This window comes from Aquarana catesbeiana, linkage group LG07 (genome assembly GCF_042186555.1).
Source record: "Aquarana catesbeiana isolate 2022-GZ linkage group LG07, ASM4218655v1, whole genome shotgun sequence".
NCBI classification, from domain to species: Eukaryota; Metazoa; Chordata; class Amphibia; order Anura; family Ranidae; genus Aquarana; species Aquarana catesbeiana.
In genome coordinates, this window is record NC_133330.1 from 161,136,417 (window position 1) to 161,162,183 (window position 25,767).

The window sequence follows — 25,767 nt, forward strand, 5'->3', positions numbered from 1 at the left end:
AGCCCTAGTTACAGGCTTCCTGCTGTTTAAGATGGTATTGATCACTTTATCTGACAGCCCTTTGTTCTGAAGTCTTACCCTTTCAGTAACCAAGCCGAAAGCTTCAGGATCTTGTGATTTGGGTGGTTGACTGGGCCCTGTGACAGCAGACCCGGCCGGTCCGTCAGTGTCAGCTGATTTTGTATGCTGAGGTTTTTCAAGTGGCTGAACCATACTCTCTGGAGCCAGTGCAGTGCTATTAGTATCACCGTTTTCTCTTGATTTTTTGAATCACCTTTGGGATTATGGCAGTTGGAGGGAATGCATAACAGTTGCCATCCCCAGCTTTGGTTGAAAGCATCTACCCCGCTGTTGCCGTCTGTGGGGTCCAGACAGAAAAACATTGAAGATTTTGCATTTGCCTTGGAAGCGAATAGATCTACCTCGGGTACTCCCCATTTGAGTGATCTGAGCGAAGATTGTTTGGTTCAGTGACCATTCCGTCTGTCTTATGGTCTTCCAGCTCAGGAAGTCTGCCAGCGTATTGTCTGTTCCTTTCAGATGAATGCCTGATATTGACTTTATGTTCAATTCTGCTCATAGTAGGATCGTCTGTCAGTTTCATCAATTTTCGGGACTTTGTACCACCTTGTCTGTTTAGATATGCCACAGTCGTGGCGTTGTCTGATTGCACCTTTAAGTCTTTTCCCCATAATGCTGTCTTGAACGCTTTTAATGCTTCCCCCACAGCTTTTAGCTCTAAAGTTTGAGGAGGCTTGGGACCATTTGGACGTCCATTTCCCTTGTGAGCAGAGCCCCTCCATGTGGGCCCCGCAGCCTAGGGCGCTGGCATCTGTGGTGATTGGATTGAGCAAATCTGCGCCCTTCGATGTATCGAAGTGGATTGAGCCACCATTGGAGTGTTTGCTTGACTGTGGTTGAGACAGGAATTAATTTGTCTAGGGATGAGTGCCTGCCATCCCACTGAGACAGAATGTAGTTCTGTAGAGGTCTCATGTGAATCTGTGCCTAGGTGATGGCTGGAATGGAAGACGTCAGTCCCAGTATGGTCATTCCTCGTCTGACTGTTATGGCATTGGTCCCTAAAAAAGGGAGGTTATTGCCTGTGTGATTTTTCGTTCTTTTCTTCTGTTGATAGTCTGGAGTTCAGCACATATCCCAAATATACCACTCTCTGGCTTGGGGTCATTTGAGATTTCTCTGCGTTCACTATCCATCCCAAGTTTTACAGATAGGACATACTGGTGCGCAGATTGTTCTCTAGGATTTCTGCCGAGTCCGCAAACAGTAGATCGTCTAAGTACGGTATTATTCTAATACCTTGCTGTCTTAGACCTTTTAATGCTTCCGCCATTATCTTTGAGAAGATTCTTGGTGCTGAAGAGATGCCGAAAGGGAGAGCTGCGCATTGCAGGTGTAAAGTAGTTGCTGGCCCTTGTATTGCGAACCTCAGGAACTTTCGATGCTCCTCCCTTATGAGGACATGTAGGTAGGCATCCTGTAGGTCTAGAGTCACCATGAACGAGATTGTGGTAGGATGTTCCTGATCGAGTAAGACTCCATTCTGAATTTCTTGTATGTTATCCCTCAGTTGAGAGAGGTTTGAGGTTCACTACGAGTCTTAGCTTGCCTGACGGTTTCTTTTTTGTGAATATATGGGAGTAGAAGCCCCTTTGTTCCTCTGCTTGAGGTACTTGGCGAATCACCTTTTGATCCAGTAGGTTTTGCAGGGATTCTAAGAAGGCCTTTGCTCGATCGTTGTCCCTTGGCAGCATGGTTGCTAGGTATTTGGTTGGGGGGCAGGTGGAGAATTCTATTGCGTAACCGTCCGCTATGGTGCGCAAGATGAACTTGTTTTTTGTTGCCTTCCCCCATTGGAAGGAAAAGGCCGCAAGTCTGCCCCCCACCTGGTGACAGTCATTGTTTTTTGTTCTTTTGGTTAGGAGGCTTGAGGATGAATTCACCTTGCCTTTTTTTGTTTTGCTGTCTCCAATGCTTTTTTCCCCCTGGTTTGTTGATTTTTTTTTAAATTGCCGAAAGGGCACCTTCCCTTGCTTCTTTTTGGTTTGGGGAAAACCCTTGTTTTTTGCTGCGGTCCTGTCTAGGACTGCTTCTAGTTCAGGCCCGAAAAGTAGGTCTCCAGAGAATGGAATCCCGCATAATCTGTTCTTGGAAGAAATGTCTCCTCCCCAAGACTTCAGCCACAGAGTTGAGTAGTGCTGTGGCCCTTGAAGATATCCTGACAGTTTCAGCTGAGGCATCAGCTAGAAAAGCAGCCGCTCTGGTTAGTGTAGGGATGGTTTTTATTAATTCCTCCCTGGGTGTATCATTCTCCAGCAGTTCTTGGAGCTGGGTTAACCAGATTAGTAAAGTCCGGGCTGTGCAGGTGGAAGCTATTGCCGGATTCAGGTTTGCGGCCCCTGCTTCCCAGGCACTCTTTAGAAGGGCTTCTATTTTTTTTTTTTTTTTTTTTTATCTGTGGGGTCGCTCAGGATACCTGCGTCGTCAAAAGCCAAGTCAGATTTATTTGTGACTTTCGCCGGAGAGGCATCCACTTTGGGGAATTTAGCCCAGGTTTTGGTGTCTGTCTCTGCAAACGGGTATCTGCGTTTGACTGTGGCTGGTATAAAGTTTTTTCTCTGGGTCTTCCCATTCTTTTTTGACCATGTCTTTGAGGGTTTGGTGTACAGGGAATGTTCTGGGTTGTCGCCCTTTATACCTCTTGTCATGTATTGTGAGCTCTGCGGTTTTCTGCGTTTTTCCTTAATGCCCAACGTGTCAGCTATGGCTTTAAGAAGACTATCCGTATCCTCTGAGGGGAATAGGTTGCCCTCTGCCATGTCATCTTCCTCCTCAGAGTCTGAGTAAATACCATCCTCCGATTCATCTGAGTCCTCTTCCTGCTCTGCCTGTTCCCTGTAGGAACACATGTCGCGCTGGTAGATGGGATACTGGCCTGACCGATACTTGATGGCGCTTCTAATTTCTCAATAACTGAGCATAGTGGCGCCATGGTGCTCTGAATTTCCTTCTTGAAAGAGTTGAGTAGATCTTTCAAATACCCCTGCGATTGTTTGGCCACCATCTTGTCTATACATTTGACACAGGGGTTTTTTTTCCCCATTCAGGGGAAAGCCGGTGGCTGCATGAAGCACATGTTTTGCCTTTCGCTTTCCTTTCCTTGGGGTTTTTTTTGCCTAAAGTTAAGCATAGTAAAAAAGGTCCCCGTGAGGTAGGCGGTCAAAAAAAAAAAAAAAAAAAAAAGAAACTGCCTGTAAGTAGGTAGTTTTATAGTAAGGTTAAGACAGAGATAACTCCTGAGTATTCTGGCTTACCTTGGAGCTGTCCTGGCTCGCAGGATCTGCAAGGCAGGGTGGAGAAGCGTCAGACATGGTCAGCCACCAGGATCTTCTGCTTAGAGGGCCCTTTTTAACTGCTTCCTGCTTAAGCTCCGCTTAATTTTTTTTTTTTTTTTTTAATTCCCGCCCCTGGAAGTCCCGAGTGTCCAGCTCTACCTCTGATCGGAGATGGGCTTCAGGAAAATGGCCACCACCCGGAACCGGAAATAGATCCCGCGGGGCCGGCGCCATCTTGGTACACCCTGTAGAGCCTCCATGAGGAGAGGCTCGCACAGCGGTGTGCAGAGGATGCCAACCGCAAGACAGTGGGAAGCGAGCGGCGGGCACACCAGGGACAATAGGGGAAGAGAAAGAAGGTGAAACACGACCTACCCGACCGGCGCAGCCCTGGGGCGGGGGAGGGGGGTAAAATACCATCCCCCTCCCTGGTACACATAAGGAGGGCTGACGGAGATCCCCAGACTTGACCAAAAAGGTGCGGTAGGCCTGAGTGCAGCGGCATGGGGGAGATGACAGTGCGTCCTTGTAGCCTGGGGGGGGATGATTGCAGACCCCTCAGTAGGGGTGAAATCTCAGGCAGAGCAATACTGCTCACGTTTTGCTGCTCCCGTTCGCCCTCCCAAGGCCCACCGGGATGTATGGGATGCTGGCAGGGGGTCTGCAACAAGCACAGAGACAGAAGTAAAAATAACAAATGTTTCTTGCAGCTCCTGTGGGTCTGGAGGAAACACAAACAACTGAGGCACGCAGGTAAGGCTGTGAAATTTATAATGGTGGACTAATGTGATTCGGAGCCTCTCGGATGCTGCCCTGGAAGACGATTCGAGAAAAATGAAGACTCATTATGCCTCAGATTATACGTTAGGGTGTTTGCTTTCCAAAATGGGGTCACTTTGTGGGCGTTTCCATTGTCCTGGTGCTCCAGGGCCTTCAAAAGTGTAATAGGTAGTTGAGATTAACTCAGGAGTAGTAAATATATTTTGGGGTGTCATTTGTGTAATGTACATGCCATGTGAGAGAAATAACCCGTTATAATGACAATTTGGTGTGAAAATAAAAATACAAAAAAAAAAAAATCTTCATTTTGCAAAAAATTGTGGGAAAAACCTTCAAAAAAACTCACCATGCCTCTTACTAAATAGCTTGGAATGTCTACTTTCCAAAAAGGGGTCATTTTGTGGGTATTTGTACTTTCCTGGCTTGTTAGGGTCTCAAGAAATGAGATAGGCCTCAGTACATCAGGTATAATCAGATGTGATCAATTTTCAGTGATTGGCACCATAGCTTGTAGACTAACTTTCACACAGACTAAACATCCACTAAATTTAGGTTATTTTTACCAAAGATATGTAGCAGTATAAATTTTGGTCCAAATTTATGAAGAAAAATGACTTAATTTCTATTATAAAATTTTGCAAATAAGAAAAATTCATTTTTTTTTTTTTTTTACAAAATTTTCGGTATTTTTTCATTTATAGCAGAGGAGATCAAATACCACCAAAAGAAAGCTCTATGTGTGTGAAAAAAAAAGGACAAAAATTTCATATGGGTACAGTGTTGCATGACTGAGTAATTGTCATTCAAAAGGTGAGAGCACCGAAAGCTGAAAATTGGTCTGGTTAGGAAGGGGGTTTAAGTGCCCAGTGGTTAAAGTGGAAGTCCGCTATAAAATTAGCTTTTTAGGGCACCCCAGGTCTGTTATGCCATAATGTGCTAGTATACACAGCACCCGCCATCGCTGAGGTGGGATCGATCAGACGGGCCCCCGGCACTTCCACCTTCGCTTGGTCTTGCTTCCAGGTCCTGTGCCTTGGGTCGTTTGATAGGCCGGGCCGCAATGACATCAGTTCAGCATATGAGCACTGGAGTCAGTGTCGCGGCACAGATCGGGGCCGTACATGTTCACATGTGGGCTGACCCTGCCTCGCAGACATTTTTAACTTTAAAAGCAAGACTAAACCATAACTGAGCACCAGAAAAGATGCCATTTAATTTGTTTTTATTATTAATTATTAAGTTTAAATATACCTTCCCGTTTACGAAGACTAGCAGCGTAAGGAGTACTAGTGTTGATTGTGAGAGTTTAGCTCTGTTTAAAAACCTCACAGCGGAAAGGGAAGCCCTGCAGTGAATATTTTTTACAGAACCCAACAGTCTGCACATAAATAAAATGTGATTTTTTTTAAATCAAAATTTTAACAAAATGCTTTTGGAGAAAAAAAAAAAAAAAAAAAAAAAATCTAAAGATAGTTTTCCATTTAAGCTACAATAATTTAGTTTATTCAGCATGAAATGGGGCTTAGTTATGTAGCATTAGGCTGTATATTCTGCAATATTTACATTTTTGGTAAACTCATTCAATGAATCCACGCTCTGCAAGCGGAGATAACATGCACTGGCAATGTTTTAATTAAATAAAAGAAGTAGTTCTTCAGCTATGTGTGATTAACCTAAAATCTGTTCCGATGTTGCAGTTTTATTAACCTGACAGTTTGTTAAATAGGAAACCTTCATTTTGTTTGCAAATATTAAAGATTCTAACTACCAGCAAGAATGAATCCTTACATTTAAAGAGCACCTGTCATTTCAGATGCATCATGGTAGCGCCTGTTAGGGGGCATCCACTCACCTGCTGCCACGACATCCTTCACCAGCCGTCCCATTAAAGTGAATGGGACTGTCAGTGAGTCAACAGCGGGTCAGACAGGACAGACATGATAGTTACTCTTTAAAAATTCCGATTTAAAATAGACTTGGATTTAAATCAAATCCAATCCACCCTGAATGTAACTAAAGCTGCGAAGAGCAAAATAAAAAAGGGGGAGCTCAACTTTTATTTTAAATCTGAAACTAAAGTCTGCATAAAAAACGGCTACATGGAGGTCATACAATTCCTCCTCAAAAAGGTCTAGAAATTAACTGGGTTAAAGTGACTCAGTTCCTTTCCTACATACAATCCTTTAGCCACTTCCAAATACATTTTAAAGTGCTGAGGTCTATAGTCACAGCATACAATTATATTGAACATCCACATTGTAATAGCAATACAAACAGAACAGCTATTATTGACAATTGAACATAAGCTTACTTGAAAAATTGCCTTTCATTGTGAGTGCCGCCTGTCTAATGACCTTCTATGATTACCTGCATGCTTTGCAGCTCCCCCTCTACGGTTTACTACACACTACTCCACAGTGTCTCATTCATAGTCACCAGGTGCTGCCATAAACACTTTTGGCATTGCAAAAGGTTAAAGCTGATCTCCAGGTTTCCTGCCACTTTAGTTTGTTTGCTTCAGCTTGGCTTAAACCATTTCTTTCACCAAGTGCTGCATTGACTAAGCGCTCTATAAATTGTATATAGCTTCAACTTCATACAGTACAGTGCTGGGCTCTGGCTGTGAGCCAGACTTCCCGTCTCACACTTGAGTCCACCTGAGTGGAGCTCAGCCATTCATAGGCAGCTTTGTAATTGTATATATAAAAGTTTGGGGGTTTTAAGTAATTTTCTAGCAAAAACAAACAAACCTGATTTTAACTTGTAAACACAAAGTGTAAAAAATAGGCCCGGTCCTGAAGAGGTTAAATGGCAATACACCATAAGCTTTTTTCCGAGGATATTGCTTGTGAGATGAAGATTGTGAAGACAGAGGCTCTAGGGTGGACTGATTCATTTTAAAAGTATCTAAAACTAGGCAATTGACTAACCGACTTTCTCCACCAACACCCAAATTTCACCCCTCAGATACCATAACCGCATATGAATTTATGTGTGCCTCAAGCAGGGACTCCCAACATCTCTTATCAGACACGAATAAACTTCTGGTTGCTAATCACTCACAACTAATCCATATTTTGTGTGGGAAGCAGAATTGAGGTCAGAGTTTACACCAACTCAACTTCAGAAAATTGCTAAACTCTCCCCTGAATCTTCAATTCGCTCCAAGACCCAGGATATGTGCTAAAAATTCTTCTCACTGGTATATAAATCCAATATATGTCACTGTTTCATGACAACCCTTCCTCCCTTAAATCGTACAGAACATTGTAAATGCTGCTAAGAGTTTAATACTCAGATTACGGAAACAGACTTACTGTCCCACGCTATTAGATTAGAAAAGGGAGGTGGAAAGAGCTATGGAAGCAGAAAAGGTGGGTTATACCATTTAGAACAAACAAGATACATTTTGGGATATATGATCTGGCTGGATGCATTATTCAACCGACAAGATTGTTTAGTCTAACTTGGTCTCAATAGGAGTTACATCTCTCTACCTTTAAAAGCAGAATATCACCCTAAAGGGGAAGTTCTGCTATGAGTCCTCCTTCCATCTTTTCTTTTGGGGAGCAGGTACACTACCCACCCATACTTCTGTCAGATCGCTTAGGTGATTCCACAGGCAGTTCAGCACCCCCAGGCACAGCCTTCAAGCCACAGGGAGTCAAAGCCACCTTCCCATTATAAACATGCCGGTGCCCCAAAGACTGACAAAGAACCGGCCCGGGTGAGGATGGCGCTAGATCCCTGAAGCGGCAAGTGTCTTTATTGAGTCAGCTACAGTATTTGTGACTGCCGGCTTAAATTTTTTTTTTTTTGCATCTCCTGTACTCATTTGAGTTACTGGCCCAAAACAATGGTATACCATCACTCCTGAAAATATTGTATTCTCTTTATGTGTGCCATTCTCTAGCAACTTGACCCCTGTTTAATAAGCTGTGGTACTCTTATTTATTATTTCTCTATATGGATGCCAGTTATGAACTCCAACATCATTGATATTGTAAACCCTGAGGGATAATTCTCTATCCCCCCCCCCCCTTTATCCTCCATGCTAATATGCAACATCCTTCGGAGTTTAACTCATTAATTTGCTTTGTACTTATACCCATGATTGCATTTTGCAATTGACAAACTTTTTTCCTGTAATTTTCATTATTACTGTACTATTTAAAACAATTAATGTAAATTGAGAATGCAAAAATAAAAAGGTGCATCTAAACCCAAAAACAAAATTATATTGCAGTTTACTAGTATGAAAAACTGCATTTTTGGGGTTTATTTACACCTGTTAAGCTGGTTAGCAAGTCTATTGTTTTTCAACTTCCCATAACAGACAAGCTGTCCTGCACAAATAGAAGTTAGGTGGCTGAGACAAGCCATTTAACCACTTGACCTTCGGAAGATTTACCCGCCTTCATGACCAGCCATTTTTTACGGTACAGCACTGCGTTACTTTAACCGACAATTGCGCAGTCATGTGATGCTGTACCCAAATAAAATGTATGTGCTTTTTCCCCACAAATAGAGCTTACTTTTGGTGTTATTTGATCACCTCTGCATTTTTTTTTTACTTTTTGCTGTAATAAATATCCAATATATAAAAAAAAAATTTCTTCCTCAGTTTAGGCCGATATATATGCTTCTACATATTTTTGGTAATTTTTGCAAACGTATATTGATTGGTTTGCACAAAAGTTATAGCATCTACAAAATAGGGGCTAGTTTTATAGTTATGGCATTTTTATTATAATTTTTTTTTTCTATTAGTAATGGCAGCGATCTGCGATTCTTGCGAAAAAAATAATCAATTTTGAAAAAATATTTTTTTTACTTTCTGCTATAAAACAAGTCTAATTTCTTCATCAAATTTAGGCAAATTTGTATTCTGCTACATATTTTGGGTAAGAAAACATCCCAATAAGCATATATTTATTGGTTTGTGCAAAAGTTATAGCATCTACAAACTTTGGGATTTTTATTTTACAACTAATGGCGACGAACAGCAACTTTAATCGGGAATGCAATATCACAGCAGACAAATTGGACACTGACTTTTTGGGGACAAGGGACAGAGTCCACAGTGCCCACCGTGTGTGCACCCCAGTCCCGGAAGTGTCAGATCACGCACTAAGTACGTGATCTGGCACAGAGTGACAGCCCTGCCGCAGTATGCAAGTGGTTAAAGAAGAAGTTCACTTTTACCTGCAAAAAGATGTGCATTCTTTTTTTTTTTTAATAGGAGCCTGAAAGCACTGCACCCACGATCAGCAGATTGCAGGACTTCTGTAGACTTGTCAGTTTGTCTGCTCATACAGGCAGTTACACACTGACAGGAAGAGACCATGAACTACCTAGAGTGCCCAACAGCATCCTGGTAGTTCATTGAGAACTACATGTCAACAGCGGCAAAGGCCTGCAGTTTCCCCATTTATAGAACTCAATGACACAGCCTTTTTTGTTTTTTTAATTGTGACAGCAAGGGGAGAAAAGATCCCTCACTTGCTGTCATTAGATGCAGTGGATCAGGGAGATGCTGAAGGAGAGGGAACAAGTTACATGTTCCACTCTAAAAACAGGTAAAACAAGTAACAACTGCTTACAAAGTTTTAGTTGGAGGTAGGCTTTAAATTTGTTGTCCAACGCTACCCTCTCCAGAGGCTGACAATGCTGCTGTCTAAGGCTCGGTTCACATAGGGGCGACTTGTCAGGCGACCTAGTCGCCTGACAAGTCGCCTCCCGTTCTGTGCTACGGAACCGTTCTAATAGGAGCGACGCAAGTCGCTCCGACTTAGAAAAAGGTTCCTGTACTACTTTGGGGGCGACTTGGGGCGACTTGCATAGACTTCTATACAGAAGTCGTTTTGCAAGTCGCCTCAGAAGTCGTTTGCAGGTCGCCTCGCTGAGGCGACCTGCAAGTCGTGCCGCCCCTGTGTGAACCGGCACTAAGGCTTCGTTCACACAGGCGTACTTAAGCATACACCTGTGTGAGAGCCAAGTTTGTCCGAAATGCATGCACAGATGTTCTGTGCATCCACATGCAGGCAGTCCCATTCACATCAATGGAGACACACAGGCACAGCTTGTGCTCCCAATTTGACATCTGTGTGGGTTTGTGTCCCTGAACACAGACAGTGCAAGTTTGGAGACTTGCGCTCACATGGATGTCAAATTGGGAGAAGCTGTCCGTGTCTCACTTGACATGAATGAGACTGCCCGCACGCAGATACACATAACACCTGTGCATTCCATGCTGACAAAAACACACTTCTCAGAGGTGTACACTTAAAAGCACAACTGCACTTGTGGGGAAAATATAGCAATTCTAGATTGCTTATACATTTGCTTCACAAGCAAGATGCTCGCCAAGGGTGAACCATTTCTAAAAGGGATACAGACAGTGCAACTTTTCCCATCAGTACCACAAAAGTGCAGATGATTCTATGCAGGAAGAAACAAAAAACAAAAAACTGCCTTCTGTTTGCAGCAGCCCCCCACTTACCTACCCAATCCCCCTCTCAATCCAGCAATGTCCACGAGAGCAATGCCTCTCTGGGGACTCGCACTCCTGAATGGCTCACTGGTTGCGGTAGACATTCAGGAGACAAACGGGTGGGGCCGAGCCGCAGCTCTTTGTGTCAATGGACACACAGAGCCACAAGTCGGAAGTCCACCTGCTCAGGTGCCCCCATAGCAAGCTGCTAGCTGTGAGGACACCCGGCAGGAGGGAGAAGCCAGCATGGGATCCAAGGAGGATTGGGGCTGATCTGCAAAACCACTGCACAGAGCAGGCTAGTATAACATGTTTGTTATTTGAAAAAAAAAACACAAGACTTTAATTGATATATTTTGACCTGAAAGAGCAGCACCTGCCATTTAGTTGAAAAGGCCCCTTTCACATGAGTATCATCTGGGCTAATCAGTGAACAGATCTCCTTTTAAGTTGGAGCAGAACAGGATGGAGGTCATTGTGACATCTAAGCTCTTAAGTAATTTCATAAAGAAGTTCTGCCACAGGTGATGTGACCGTGTCAGAATTATGTAAGTGATATTAAAAAGGCAGACTCTGGGGGGGGGGACCCCACACAATGTCACACTTACCTGCACTGTGCAGTGGTTTTGCACAGAGCAACCCCAATCTTCTTGGGTCCCCGCCAGCGCTCCTGGCAAGTGCCCCTAGAGCAAGCAGCTTGCTATGAGGGCACCCAAGCAGGTTCGTTCTTGAGCCGCTTCTCTGCAAGACCATTCGCACAGCAGCGGCTCGGCTACGCCCCCTCTCTCATTGGCTGTGACTGAAAATGGCTCCCGCTGCAGGCTCTCAGCAAATGAGGGAGAGTCCCTGGAGAGCCCAGGCTCTCGTTCACATTACCGATTGCGATGGGGTTCAGGTAAGTATTGGCAGGCTGCTGCACACAAGTTTTTTTTTTACCTTCATGCATTCATTTAAAAACCTGGAGCCTTTACAACCACTTTAACTGCCTCCCGCCCACTGTATAGATGAATGACAGGGGAGCAGGGCGGCTCTTGTTCTGGGATGTCATGATGCCCCATTTACCCATGAATGCACGCCCGTGGGGGCACCGTGTCTAATCACAGCCAGTCACATGTAAACAAGGAGATGCCATTTATCGGCTCTCCTCGCCACACAGTGTGAGGTGAGGAGAGCATATTAGCAGCATCTCCTCACAGGGTAGATGTGTATAGGCAATAAAGTGGGACTGATTGTGACCTGATCACAATGCAGCCCCAAACGTGCCCATCTGTGCCCCCCCCCCCCCCCCCCAAATCAGTGCTGCCAGTGAAGGAGAAGTACTACTTATTTACAAAATTCTCTGCACCCCAGCAGTGATTACATACCACCAAAAGAAAGCTATTTGTGGGAAGAAAATGATAAAAAATTAATTTGGGTACAGTGTTAAATGACCATGCAATTGTCAAAGTGCGGTAGCGCTGAAAACTGGCCTGGGCAGGAAGGGGGTTAAAGTGCCCAGTATTGAGGTGGTTAAGCTACATTAACAGGCATTTTGCCATGGTGCAAATGGCAGTGGCAGGAATCTACTGCTGCTGTTTGACATGTATAAATGACTAGCTGCCATCGCCAAGCCCATTCAAATCAGGTTGTCAATGGCAACAGCCATTTGTGGCTGTTTGCCCAGCCAGTGATAACCTGTGTATGGACTTGCCAGCCACAGCTATTATGCTCACGTCAGAACCATCAGAAGTAATCGGATTCCTGCCAAATTGCACTGTGGCAAAACATCTGTGTGAATGTAGACTTAAAGGCTAACTCCACCTTTGGCAACATGTTACATTCCTATTTAGGGTGCAACAGGTTGCTAAGCAAAACTCCCATCAGTGATGCTGTCTCTAGCAAGTTTTCACCATCAACAAATCTGGGTGCTCAATCGTTAGGCCTTTCCATATAGCATTTTGTTCCCTTAATGCAATGTCTGACTGTTTATTCAACTTCTCATAAGCTCAGTCTGATCTGCCTATAGTTGCCCCCTGCCTTTAAAGTAACCACACTCTTAGGGCTCTTTCACATGGACGATCCGTATGTCCATTTTTCATCCTTACGTTTTCGGAAGAAAAACAGACATACATGTATCCCTATGGAGCGTCGGATGTCAACGGTGACATGTCCGCTGACATCCGACCCGCTCCGATAAGTGTAACGGAGGAAAACCCTACTTTTCCATCCGTTTTCGGATCGGGTGATGATGGAATCTACGGTCCGTCATCATCCGATCCCCCATAGGGGAGAGCGGCGCTCTGACAGGTCAGTCGCTGCACAGTGTGCAGCGGGGGATCGGCGGAGCGATCCCCGCTGAGCAAGCGGGTGTTCACGGGGCGGATCATCAGTGATCCGCCCAGTGTGAAAGAGCCCTTAGGATTGAAAGTATGGCACACATGCACAAGCCCAAAGGGGGAAAAAAGAAAAAAAAAAATTTTTAAATATAGTATGCCCGATATCGCTCTGTATTGGGGATAAAACTGGCAGGGTAGCAATATAAAATGAAAGCAGTGTTACACTTGAAATTACTAACTTCATAAATCCACCATTAAGAGATTAGCTGAACTCAAAATCCCTGCATCTTTTTTCATAACAGTGACCTGTTAAACAATAGTCATTGGCTTGTGTCTGAAATGACCACCAGCTTCTATTTACAGAAGGTTTGAAGTGGAAGAAAAACCCAACTATCTATTCTTAATGTTCACTCCCACTCCTACCTATTGTGTCAAACCTGTATTCCTTACACAGAGCTGCAGGATCGCATGGGCAGACTAAAAAAACGAGTACGTACACATTTTTTATTTTATACAGGTTAGCGAAGAATGGAAGTAGCATATTTAAGAATAGTTACAGTTAAGACTTTTCTTCCACTTTAAAGTTCATTATCAGCTTTTAGCTTCCCATCCCAGCATTCCTTGCCCACATTTTAGCAAATTTTCAGCATACATACTTTAATTACAGGAGACTATCAAAACTGCCAGTGTTGACCCCCTAAAGAAGGGATATGCAATTAGCGGACCTCCAGCTGTTGCAAAACTACAAGTCCCATGAGGTATAGCAAGTCTGACAGCCACAAGCAAGACACCCAGAGGCAGAGGCATGATGGGACTTGTAGTTTTGCAACAGCTGGAGATCCGCTAATTGCATATCCCTGCCCTAAAGCCTGCACCACAACGCTGCAACTGTGCATTGTATGCAGTGGCAGACGCCCCCATTTAGTTGAATACGTTACATTCAGCAGCTGGCACTAGCCCCCAAACCCGAAAAGGGGATTTTCACTGTCACGATGCAGGGCATCTGGGCCGCTGGATATGTGCAGCCCCTTCCACTGGCTTTGCAGTTTAATGGGAAATTGTATTTTGGTGCGAGCCCAGGCTGTGCCATGATGCAAGCCCGGGGCGCGAGTCACTGTCTACCTCAGATCCCAGGTTTGAGTGATCCACTTCCTTGAATAAATGGGCAAAGCCAACGACTACCTCTCGTCGCAGATCCATTTCAATGATGCTTGGCACCAGTCAACATAACAGCAGTGGCTGCCTAGTGAAAGGCAGATTGTGTCTTTGGAGGACAGTCATGGGGGAGAAGGCGAGTATTGCAGCAAAAGCTGCAATTTTTCACATTTTACAGGAATTAGTAAAAAATTATATTCTTTCGTTGGGTCCATTTTTGGCCTGTAAAGGAATGTTAGGAAGCCCATGCAACACACCAAAGTGAACCAGGCTGGCCAGCTGCTGGAGTTGAGCCTTAGGAACCCTAAAGGGCGCACAGACGGACCAGACATGACCCATATCATAAAGGACAATGAAAATACAAAGTCCTGTTTCTGCACATCTCTCCACCTTATTACAATTGCCTGTGATTTTCGCAAAATATTCACAAGAGCTCATTTAATGGGGCTGGATGAAATGAAGTTGATGATTTTAATTAGAGAGCAGCTTACAAGCAGGGTATTATGTAGGCGGGTCATGCTGTCAGAGTGTGCCTCCTCAAACTGGACAATTACCCTAACAAATCAATTAACCAAATTATGAAGAAAAATTAACAGACTAAACAATACAAGTCCCTAGGTACACTGCAAATGCACAAGTGACAACTTTGAGATGAGGACAATAGATGGCTTTTAGATAAGATATGTAGAAGAAGGGATGCAGCCCCTGTCTGCCCCGAGTTACACCAACCAGGAAGAGTTAAGTATAACATGAATGGCTAACCCAAAAGTTCTCTTTTCATAACTACATTCCATTATACTGGCTTTTTATAAAAATCAAATGCAATTTTGGTTGGATGAATTGCTTAGTGCATTATAAAAAAAAACACTAGTTATTGCATACTTTATTAAGGTCAGTTCAGCAGAACAAGGAGGGACAAATTAAAAGGGAGAGAGAGGGATAGTCCTAAATAAAGGATAGTTAGGAGCCATGCTTGTGCTTCTAGAGTCAAGTTGGGTGTGGCAGCTTGAAGAGGAAACCTTACTTACAGGAAGTGTTCACAAAAGGTAGAAGAGTTGAGCTCTTATGCAGGAGACATACACACAAAGAACTGATTACATACTATACTTTAAACCATCTTTACTGTTTGTAGCCACTTAAGGACAGCTACAGAACCCATATGTGACCAAGTAAAGACCACGGTGGAAATTAAACTATGCAGGACATGGTAACAATCTTCCAACACCTAACCTGGCCCAATGATAGAACCAAAAAGGGCCATGCAACTCACAATCTGACTAAACACACACACACACACGTTACAATCTAATGGCAGATCTAAAAGATTTCACAAACTACTGTGTACTTGTAATGCCCTTATTTAGGTCCTCATATTACATAGCACTGGTAAGAGCCCTTTCACACTGGGGCGGGCGGTGGTAAAGCGGCGCTTCACTGTCGGTATGCGGCCGCTAGCGGGGCGGTTTTACCCCCCACTAACGGCCGAGAAATGGTTAAAAACAACCGCAAAGCTCCTCTGCTGAGGCGCTTTGCCGGCGGTATAGCTGCGCCGTCCGATTGATTTCAATGGGCAGGAGCGGTGAAGGAGCGGTATACACTCCGCTCCTTCACCGCTCCGAAGATGCTGCTAGCAGGACTTTTTTTACCGTCCTGCCAGCACATCGCTCCAGTGTGAAAGCCCTCGGGGCTTTCACACTGGAATGAAAGCAGCAGCACTTTCGGGTCGGTTTGCAGGCACTATTATTAGCGCAATAGCGCCTGCAAACCGCCCCAGTGTGAAAGGACCCTAATGAAGTTTTGTATGGTAAGACTATTACATGTCTGGAGACCTCTAGGGTCTAACAATTTAGTATCACAGCCTGGATATAAATTTAATGGATCATTAAGGTAGGGCTTCCAATACATAGTTGCGGTAGTTCTAAGGAGAATGAAGGTGTAATCTCTAATCATTCTAGTTCAGATCAAAACTAGAAGAAGCCCTACCTAAATGATTCACTTATTTTGTATCTAGTCAGATAGGCTGTCTTTACTACATTGTATAGTGTATGGTCAGCCTAGATCTACCAATCTTTATACAATCTCCTTCGGACTACAGCTGGCCATAGATGAATCAAAATCCACCTGGTTCAGCGGGGGCCCAACAGCATATCAATCCATCTATGGCAGTTCCTGTTCAAGAAGAGTGATCAGCTCCTCTGGAATGGGGCTGTTGAAAAATCTGTGTTTGATCAGCACATCAGATGCCTATTGGTTGGAGAACTGATCAGCATATTCTGGCAGAGGATGACACAGCAGATTACTTCATCCACCTCCAATATGTGGATGGGGGAATCTTTTTTTTTTTAAGATCGGCTGTCTGGCAGTCCCACAAGAGTATATAAAGTGAACTTTAGCATAAAATGTGTGCAATGACATCGAAAATTAGAGTGGTTCAGCTGGAGAGAAAAAAAAAAAAAAAACCAACAACACACACCCCAAATCATCTATGGCAGCTTTACCAAAACTAATACAAACAATCCATTCAAATAGTTTGAAATCAGGAGTGCACCTGTACTAGAGTGAATGGTAGAGCTAAAAGGAGATTGCATAATCAGATTGTATTGCGTATGAAGAGTCTAACAGTGGCCATACATGTAATGATCCTTCACAATATCAGATCTCTAAAGTCTCACAAAGTCACAATCAAGTTATCGCAAAACTGATCAATTTAAAATGGAAATTATTCTGATTGGTTTGATTGGACAATCCAGTGGTAAGAACAAATTCAATATGGAATGATTTTTCCAATTGTACAGTAACCTATTGACAATAGAATCAGATATTAGGATGTAGTGTATGGTGCCCATACAGCTAACTAGTTCCTGTGAACCCCGCCCCCAGGGCAGGCCTGGAACCACATAGCAGGGTGTATGCAGACGAAGGTTGGGGTGGAGAGGTCTCCTCGGATAGTGAGGTGTATGCAGACGAAGGTTGGGGTGGAGAGGTCTCCTCGGATAGTGAGGTGTATGCAGACGAAGGTTGGGGTGGAGAGGTCTCCTCAGATAGTGAGTTGTATGCAGACGAAGGTTGGGGTGGAGAGGTCTCCTCAGATAGTGAGGTGTATGCAGACGAAGGTTGGGGTGGAGAGGTCTCCTCAAAATAGTGAGGTGTATGCAGACGAAGGTTGGGGTGGAGAGGTCTCCTCAAAATAGTGAGGTGTATGCAGACGAAGGTTGGGGTGGAGAGGTCTCCTCAGATAGTGAGGTGTATGCAGACGAAGGTTGGGGTGGAGAGGTCTCCTCAAATAGTGAGGTGTATGCAGACGAAGGTTGGGGTGGAGAGGTCTCCTCAGATAGTGAGGTGTATGCAGACGAAGGTTGGGGTGGAGAGGTCTCCTCAGATAGTGAGGTGTATGCAGACGAAGGTTGGGGTGGAGAGGTCTCCTCAAATAGTGAGGTGTATGCAGACGAAGGTTGGGGTGGAGAAGTCTACTCATAGCAAGGTGTGTACATTAGAGAAAGAAGAGCCTGCGGGTACACGGATCACAGGAAGCCGGCACCCCACCCTCCACACACACACACACACACACACACACACACACACACACACAGCACAGGAAGTGGCTCCACACAACACTGCGCCACACCATGAACTTTACTCTTTAAAAGGTGGAGACATTACCATCCTACACGACCTCCACATAGAGGTCAACGGCGGGTGTGGATTAGAACGGGGTGGCCGGTTCTCCTCACACACACTGCCCAGTCATGGCTGCTCTAAACCCCCTGAGGAAGGAGCAGCACCTGGCCGGCTCCCCGGATTACACTCTAGGAGTGGCCGCTCCCCGCCCCCGCCCGGAGAGAAGTACTTCGTACAACTTCCAGCTCAGACTCCCCCCCCGACATGGGAAAGGTGTGCGCCCGGAACCATAAGCTGAGGTATGACTGTGCACACCGAGGACAGCACGGACCGTACCTGACACAAGGCGCCTAGGCTCAGCCGGGGAGAAGAGCCGCAGAGAGATCCGAAGACTTGAACGATATCGCTGCCACCTCAGAGGAAGTCAGGGGACCAACTACTATTCCTCAGCGATGTAGGTTTCAAGCAGGGAGGCGACCGGACGATCCCGCCCACAGCTAGGAGGGCGCTACCTAGGAGGCGGGGCATAGAGCAGCCCGTCACCTCTGCTGACCAATCCGTGGCGAGGAATACGTTCCAGTCACGGCGAAGTTTGCGCGCTCTGGCCAATTAGCCAATCGTATATCAAAGTGACAGGAAACTAATGTCAGGGATACTATAATGTTCTACTAGGACAAAGGTGTGACAATGAGCCGGGGAGGTATCCGTGTGTAATAGGAGAGAGAGAAGTGTGTGTCTTTGTTAGACACGGTGCTGTGTGCCACTCCACATTCCTAGTGCTATCAGCAGCCCTGGGAGGGCGCATCCAGCCGTCTACACACTACTGTCTGGGGAATGGAATGCATACTTGTATACTTCTTCAAACATTTTCCACAGACACGTTCTTCAGCTGTGCATCCAGCAAACCATTGTAGGCGGAGAATGCACTTTAATTAGGGGGGCATTCATTTAAAATGGGGTGTGGTTTTATAAGAGCCGTTATATGAACCTAATGCCATTCTTTAGCCCAGGGGTCTCCAAACTGCAGCCCTTTGCTAGTCTTTATCTGGCCCTTGGAGTACTATTCCTCCCACTGACACCAATGACAGGGCGCTATTCCTCCCACTGACACCAATGACAGGGCGCTATTCCTCCCACTGACACCAATGACAGGGCGCTATTCCTCCCACTGACACCAATGACAGGGTGCTATTCCTCCCACTGACAAGTCACTATTCCTCCCACTGACACCAATGACAAGTCACTATTCCTCCTACTGACACCAATGACAAGTCACTATTCCTCCCACTGACACCAATGGCAGGATGCTATTCCTCCCACTGACACCCAATAGCAGGATGCTATTCCTCCCACTGACACCCAATAGCAGGGTGCTATTCCTCCCACTGACACCCAATAGCAGGATGCTATTCCTCCCACTGACACCCAATAGCAGGGTGCTATTCCTCCCACTGACACCCAATAGCAGGGTGCTTTTCCTCCCACTGACACTAATAGCAGGACGATATTCCTCCCACTGACACTAATACCAATGATTGGGCACTATTCTTCCCACTGATGGCAATGATGGGGCACTATTTCTCTCACTGATACCAATGATTGGGCACTATTCTTCCCACTGATACCAATGATTGGGCACTATTCTTCCCACTGACACCAATAGGACACTATTTCTCTCACTGACACCCATAGGACACTATTTCTCTCACTGATACCAATGATAGGGCACTATTATTCCCACTGATACCAATGACTGGGCCCTATTCTCTCCACTGATAGGAATGATGGGGTACTATTTCTCTCACTGATACCAATGATTGGGCATTATTCTTCCCACTGATACCAATGATGGTGCACTATTCCTTCCCCTGACATCAACAATGGGGCACCATTCCTCCCACTGATACCAATGATGGGGCACTATTCCTCCCACTGATACCCATGATTGGGCACTATTCCTCCCACTGATAGCAATGATGGGGCACTATTCTTCCCACTGACACCAATAGGACACTATTTCTCTCACTAATATCAATGATTGGGCACTATTCTTCCCACTGATACCAATGATTGGGCACTATTCCTCCCACTGATAGCAATGATGGAGCACTATTTCTCTCATTGATACCAATGATGGGGCACTATTCCTCCCCCTGATACCAATGATTGGGCACTATTCCTCCCACTGATACCAATGATTGAGCACTATTCCTCCCACTGATACCAATGATCGGGCACTATTCTTCCCACTGATACCAATTATGGGGCACTATTCCTCCCACTGATAGCAATGATGGGGCACTATTTCTCTCACTGATACCAATGATTGGGCACTATTCTTCCCACTGATAGCAATGATGGGGCACTATTTCTCTCACTGATACCAATGATTGGTCACTATTCTTCCCATTGATACCAATAATGGGGCACTATTCCTCCCACTGATACCAATGATTGGGCACTATTCCTCCCACTGATAACAATGATGGGGCACGATTCCTCCCAGGAATACCAATGCTGAGGCACAGAGTTGGACGACCGGTTCGGGCCAAGCAAAAGTTTGACACATTGGGCGGTTGTTCGCCCTGCTGAACACCCTTCAACGCACTGCGTGCTGCACATTGCATTCTAAGCCCTGAGTGGACAAAGCTTTTCCCAATCAGAGCGCAGTGAATAGCTGGTTGTTAAGTCCCCCCTCCCCCCAAAATCCATACCAGACCCTTATCTGAGTACGCAGCCTGGCAGGCCAGGAAGGGGGGGACGAGCGAGCGCCCCCCTCCTGAATCATACCAGGCCATATGCCCTCAACATGGAGGGGCGGGTGCTTTGAGGTGGGGGGGCTCTGCCCCCCCCACCCTAAAGCACCTTGTCTCCTTGTTGATGGGGACAAGGGCCTTATCCCAACAACCCTGGGCTGTGGTTGTGGGCTTATCAGAATCAGTACCTCTACCCAGGGCCGTCTTTAAGGCAGGGCAAAAGGGGCAGCTGCCCTGGGCCCCATCATTGTTGTGGGCAGGGCCGTCTTTAAGGCAGGGCAAAAGGGGCACCTGCCCTGGGCCCCATCATTGTTGTGGGGCCCAAAGCAGCTGCCTCATACTTGCCAACTATCCCAGTTTAAATTCCCTTGAAGTTTTAGTCCCGTGCTGTGTCCCGATAGCTCAGTGTGAAGTCCTGTTACTAATGCTGCTCAGCTCTGCCCTATTGTTGTGTACAGATGACTCACCTGCAGACCCTGTGTTTACATGTAAATAACCGTCAGTGATATGTAAATAGCAGCGGCATTATTATGTAAATAGCCTCAGACCAGTGGCATTGCACAGAAGACACAGGACGCTACTGGGAGATGGACGTGATGCATGTGTGACGTCCGAATGGGGGAGGAGCCCAGCGTCGGCTCTGGAGGCGGTGGGGAGACGGAGCGTCCAGGAGTTCTGGCGATGCAGTGCGGGGAGAGAGCCCGCTGGACGGCTGGCCGAGAGCGATTGAGCGGCCGCTTGTCTACCTAGCCCCCTCCCTTCCCCCCTGCTGAGACTGCGGAAGCAGAGCCGGACCATCTCCCCAGGCTCCCTGGCCGATGGGAGGTGAACGAATTACAGCAGTGACTTCCTCCCCTGGAGATCTGTGACGCGGAGGACAAGCTGGGCTGGGAGAGCCTGTAAGCTGGACCGGTGCGGCTGCCTATTTAAGGTATCCGGGCACGAGCACGGTGACAGACAGCACTACAATAAAGTGAACGCTGCCAAGCACTGAATGGCGGCGGCTTCTGGAGCTGAAGCGGGAGAAAGCAAGGTATGGGAAACCCTACAGTCCCTTTCCTACCCGCTAAGTAATCCTTATATAAGAACTGATGGTATCTATTCAGTGCTCCTTGCGGTGAGAGAGTGAGGCCAGGTGGTTATATGTTGTCAGGACTCTCACCTGTTTACTGCTATCAGCTTCATTAAGGAGGGGGCCGAATGCAACTAGAGGTTCCCCCTGATCCCCCCTACAGAATTTAAGCCGTGATCTTATGGTCTCTGGCTTTGTCGACAATCTATACGGCCAAAATTAATAAGACAACATTACCAACGTACGGTCAAGGGCCGAAGCTATAGGGACCTATACCTTAAGATTGGAGATGCGGTACGCAGCCTGAAGCTACTGTTGTGACTGTGTGGGGTACACCCATTATCTGCCTACCACCCTGTATAGTTATCGCCACCTAGGGCACCCGGCGGACTAGGCAGGTATAAGCAGGAAGGCCTGCACAATCCTACAGTTTTTTTTTTTGTTTTTTTTTTAGGGCAGCAGACCTCCCAGTTCTACAGCACAGGGCGAGAAGGTGTTGGGTGGAGAGAAAAGTATAAAGTGGCAGTGACGGAGATTCTCCCCTCCTTACTTATGTATCTTAAGGGGTGATCGTTTGATAAGGAGTGGAAACATGAGAGGTCGATCTTCTAGAAATACGGAACCCCAAAATACCAGAGAGAGCTTAAATACTAGCTCTATCCAAAAATATTTAAAAGAAGCAAGTACAAAGAGCCCTGGAATGGAGGCAAAGCAACTAGGAACGAAGGACAAGAAGAAGGAGCAGCTGAAACAAAAGGGGGGACAGGGGGATAGAACCCGTGAAGAGCTCAACTTAGAGGGTGCCTCTGCGTGCAGTGCAGCTGATGAGCAAAGAATAATGGCCCTGGTACCAAGCAAAACGGACCTGAGTGAAATGTTTACTAAACTAGAAAATTCTATAAAAGCCGAGATCTTAAATGTCCGTACAGACATGGGACACCTCCTCCGGCGGGTGGAGGAAGTAGAAGAGGTCTCAGGTACTCAAGCCCAAAAAATCTCGGATCTACAAGATCAAGTCAGGAAAATGCAGAATGAAAACCGTTTACTGGCGTTTAGATTAGAAGAACAGGAGAACCAGAGCCGGCGGCAGAATCTGCGTATCAGGTTCATCCCGGAACAACAAAATGAGGACCTGGGTGATAGGATGAGGAAGATATTCAACCCTATCCTGGGAAGACGTGAAGAAGAGGCCCTAAAGATAGATAGGGTACACAGAATAAGGAAGCCCCCCAAGGTTAAGCAAGATACTCCAAGAGATGTTATTGTTAAATTTCATCTGTATGAGGATAAAGAAAGAATTTGGAAGAATTTAAAGGGAGCCCCTCCATTAAGCTTTGAGAATAAAAATCTGCAGATATTTTCAGACCTATCAGCTGGGACTTTGGCCCGGAGAAGAGAGATGAGACCAATCCTCGATCAACTCAGGAGGGCCAACCTCAAATACAGTTGGGGGTTTCCAACATCCCTGATAGTCACAAAGGATGGAAGATCATATAGAATGAGATTCCTGGAAGAAACACAGGACTTCTGTAACAGTCTGGGTATCCCCATCCCTGATATGTTATAAAGAGGGAGGGGAAGGGGAAAAAAAGGAAAGGGAGTGGGGTGCGGGGGGGGGGGGATTTAGGGGATGAGGGGGGGATTGTTGTTGTGTTTTTTTTTTTTTTTTTCTCCCCCCCATCCCCTCTCCCCCCCCCCCCCGCATGCTTACCCTGGAAGGCATTAGGTCTAAGGTCACTGGACTTGAGTTACATTTAAGTCAAGATTCGGGGGGTAGGGGGAGATGGACACCAATGGACTTATATTGATAGTATTTTGTCTGTGCGGGGGGGGGTGGGGGGGTGTCGTCGGGTCGCTCTGGATCCTTGCCCCCTGCTCCCCCCCCTTCCCGAGGGGGGGGGGAGCCGGCGGTTGGCGCTGGAGCTCCGCCCCAGGAGATGAGCAACGGTGTGTGGAATGGGAGAGCTTCCATGCAAGCGGGCTCGGGCGATTTTCAAGCCCAAGGGGTGGTGGAGGGCGGGGCGGGGGTGGGGGGGGGGAGGGGGTGGGTGAGGGGGGTTGGGGAGTGGGGGGGGGAGGGATCCCTGCAGGAAGCGCTCTAGGGGAACAGAGGTCAGGGGACAATGGTCGGTTTACCTGTCATGCCTGAGTTAAAGTTTATATCATACAATGTTAAAGGTTTAAATTCTCCAACGAAAAGACATAAAATACTAAGGGAGCTAGGCCTCCTGCGTGAGGACATAGTTTTTTTACAGGAGACCCATTTGACTCTAGATACCAGAATCAGGCTGTTTGCTCCGAAAATTCCCCAGTGGTACTATGGGGATTCCCCCGACAGCAGGTCGAAGGGAGTCGCCATAGGGTTTTCAAAGGCCACTAGCTTCTCGCTACTAGAGAGAATGATCGATCCGGAGGGTCGTTATATCTTTTTAAAAGGTAACATAGGAACTAGGATGTTCACGTTGGCAAACGTTTATTGCCCAAACAAAAACCCAACGGTGTTCCTGGGACAGGTCTTAGGGAAGCTATCGGAATTTGGGGAGGGGGAGGTAGTCCTGGCTGGGGACCTAAATTTCTGTCTGGACCCTGATCTGGATGGTACGTCCTGTGCCCAGGGGATAAGGAAGGTGTCATTAGGGTCAATTAGGAGGAAGCTACTCCGCAGTCAGTTAATAGATGTGTGGAGATTGCAACATGCTAAGAGAGAGATTTCACCTTCTTCTCCCCTGTGCACGGGACTTACTCCAGACTAGATTACATTTTTGTTGACCACAGCTTATTGGAGTGGATAGAGGAAACTAGAATAGAAATTATGTCCCTCTCAGATCATTCTCCGGTCACGATGAGGGTAAGGATCCCAGAAGCGATGGGGCGGCCCTTCTCGTGGAAGCTGAATGAAGGTCTGCTGAAGGACCACAAAGTAGTCGAGAGGATTCAGGAGGAAGTCGACTTCTTCTTTAAATCAAATGACAAGGGTGATGTATCTCCCTCTATTCTTTGGGAGTCACACAAAGCCTACATTAGGGGGATCCTCATTTCAATAGGAGCAGGTTTAAAAAAAAAGAGAAGGGCAGAAAGGGACAAGCTCATAGAGGAAATTTTTTCCCTAGAGCAGGTACATAAAAAGGCAAAGGGGCTGGACCAGGACTGCTACCGCCTACTAGTTGCCAAAAGGGAGGAGCTTAGTGACACGATGGAGCAGGAGGCAAAAAGATCTGTCAATAAAATAACTAGGGACAATTACCATTGGGCGAATAAGTCTAGTAAACACCTGGCCAGATTAATAAGGAAAAAAAGAGGTCGGAACTTTATTGAAAAAATATATGATAAAAGAGGTGAGGCAACAGTAACTAGTTGAGGTATGGCAGAGGAGTTTAAAAAATTCTATGCCGACCTGTATTCCATAGAGCAACGGGGGAGGGAGGACAGGACCCGGACAGACAGGGGAGTGGAATTTCTAAGGGAAGCAGGATTAGTAGGGCTGGCCGCTGAGGACAGCTCTTTTCTGGACAAGCCTATCGAGGAGGAGGAAATCCTGGTTGCTTTGAGCGATTCCCCTAAGGGTAAGAGCCCAGGACCGGACGGATTTACCATCTCCTACCTAGAGAAAATGAAAGATATTTTGGTTCCTAGGCTCTGCCTCTACTGGAACGAACTAGGGGTCAGCTGTGGAATGGAGAGAGAGGCATTATCCGCCACAATAACCTTGATTTTGAAGGAAGGGAAGGATGCAGGGTGTTGTTCTAGCTATAGACCCATCTCCCTGCTGAATGCAGACGTTAAACTAAACGCGAAAATATTGGCCAACAGACTGAAAGCTAGAATGACCACCCTGGTGCACCCGGACCAAGCTGGTTTTGTGCCCGGTAGACAGGGCAGGGACAATGGGGTACGGGCGTTGCTTCTATCGGAATTCTGTAAACGAGGTGGGCCCCCAGCTCTATTCCTGTCAGTGGACGCTGAAAAAGCGTTTGACAGGGTAGACTGGGGGTTCATGATGAACACTCTGGAGGCTATGGGGTTTGGCTCAAGGTTTATCTCATGGGTTAGAATATTGTATAGCAGCCCAATGGCTACAGTAAGAGTAAATGGGGCCATGTCAAGCCCCTTTAGGATGGTAAACGGAACCAGGCAGGGCTGCCCTCTGTCCCCGCTCTTGTTCGTCCTGTCCCTCGAACTTCTACTGTCCTATATACGTAACAGTCCTGATTGCAGCGGGGTA

At 46.2% G+C, this 25,767-nt stretch overlaps 1 protein-coding gene across 1 annotated transcript in view; it reads right to left on the reverse strand.

Annotated features, from left to right (window-relative positions):
* MYH9 (myosin heavy chain 9) overlaps positions 1-18,210 on the reverse strand; it is a 163,461-nt gene extending 145,251 nt beyond the window's left edge. The window contains 1 exon segment of the mRNA XM_073592809.1: positions 18,054-18,210. The gene's annotated coding sequence lies outside the window, so the exon portion shown is untranslated.
* Between the last annotated feature and the right edge of the window lie 7,557 nt (positions 18,211-25,767).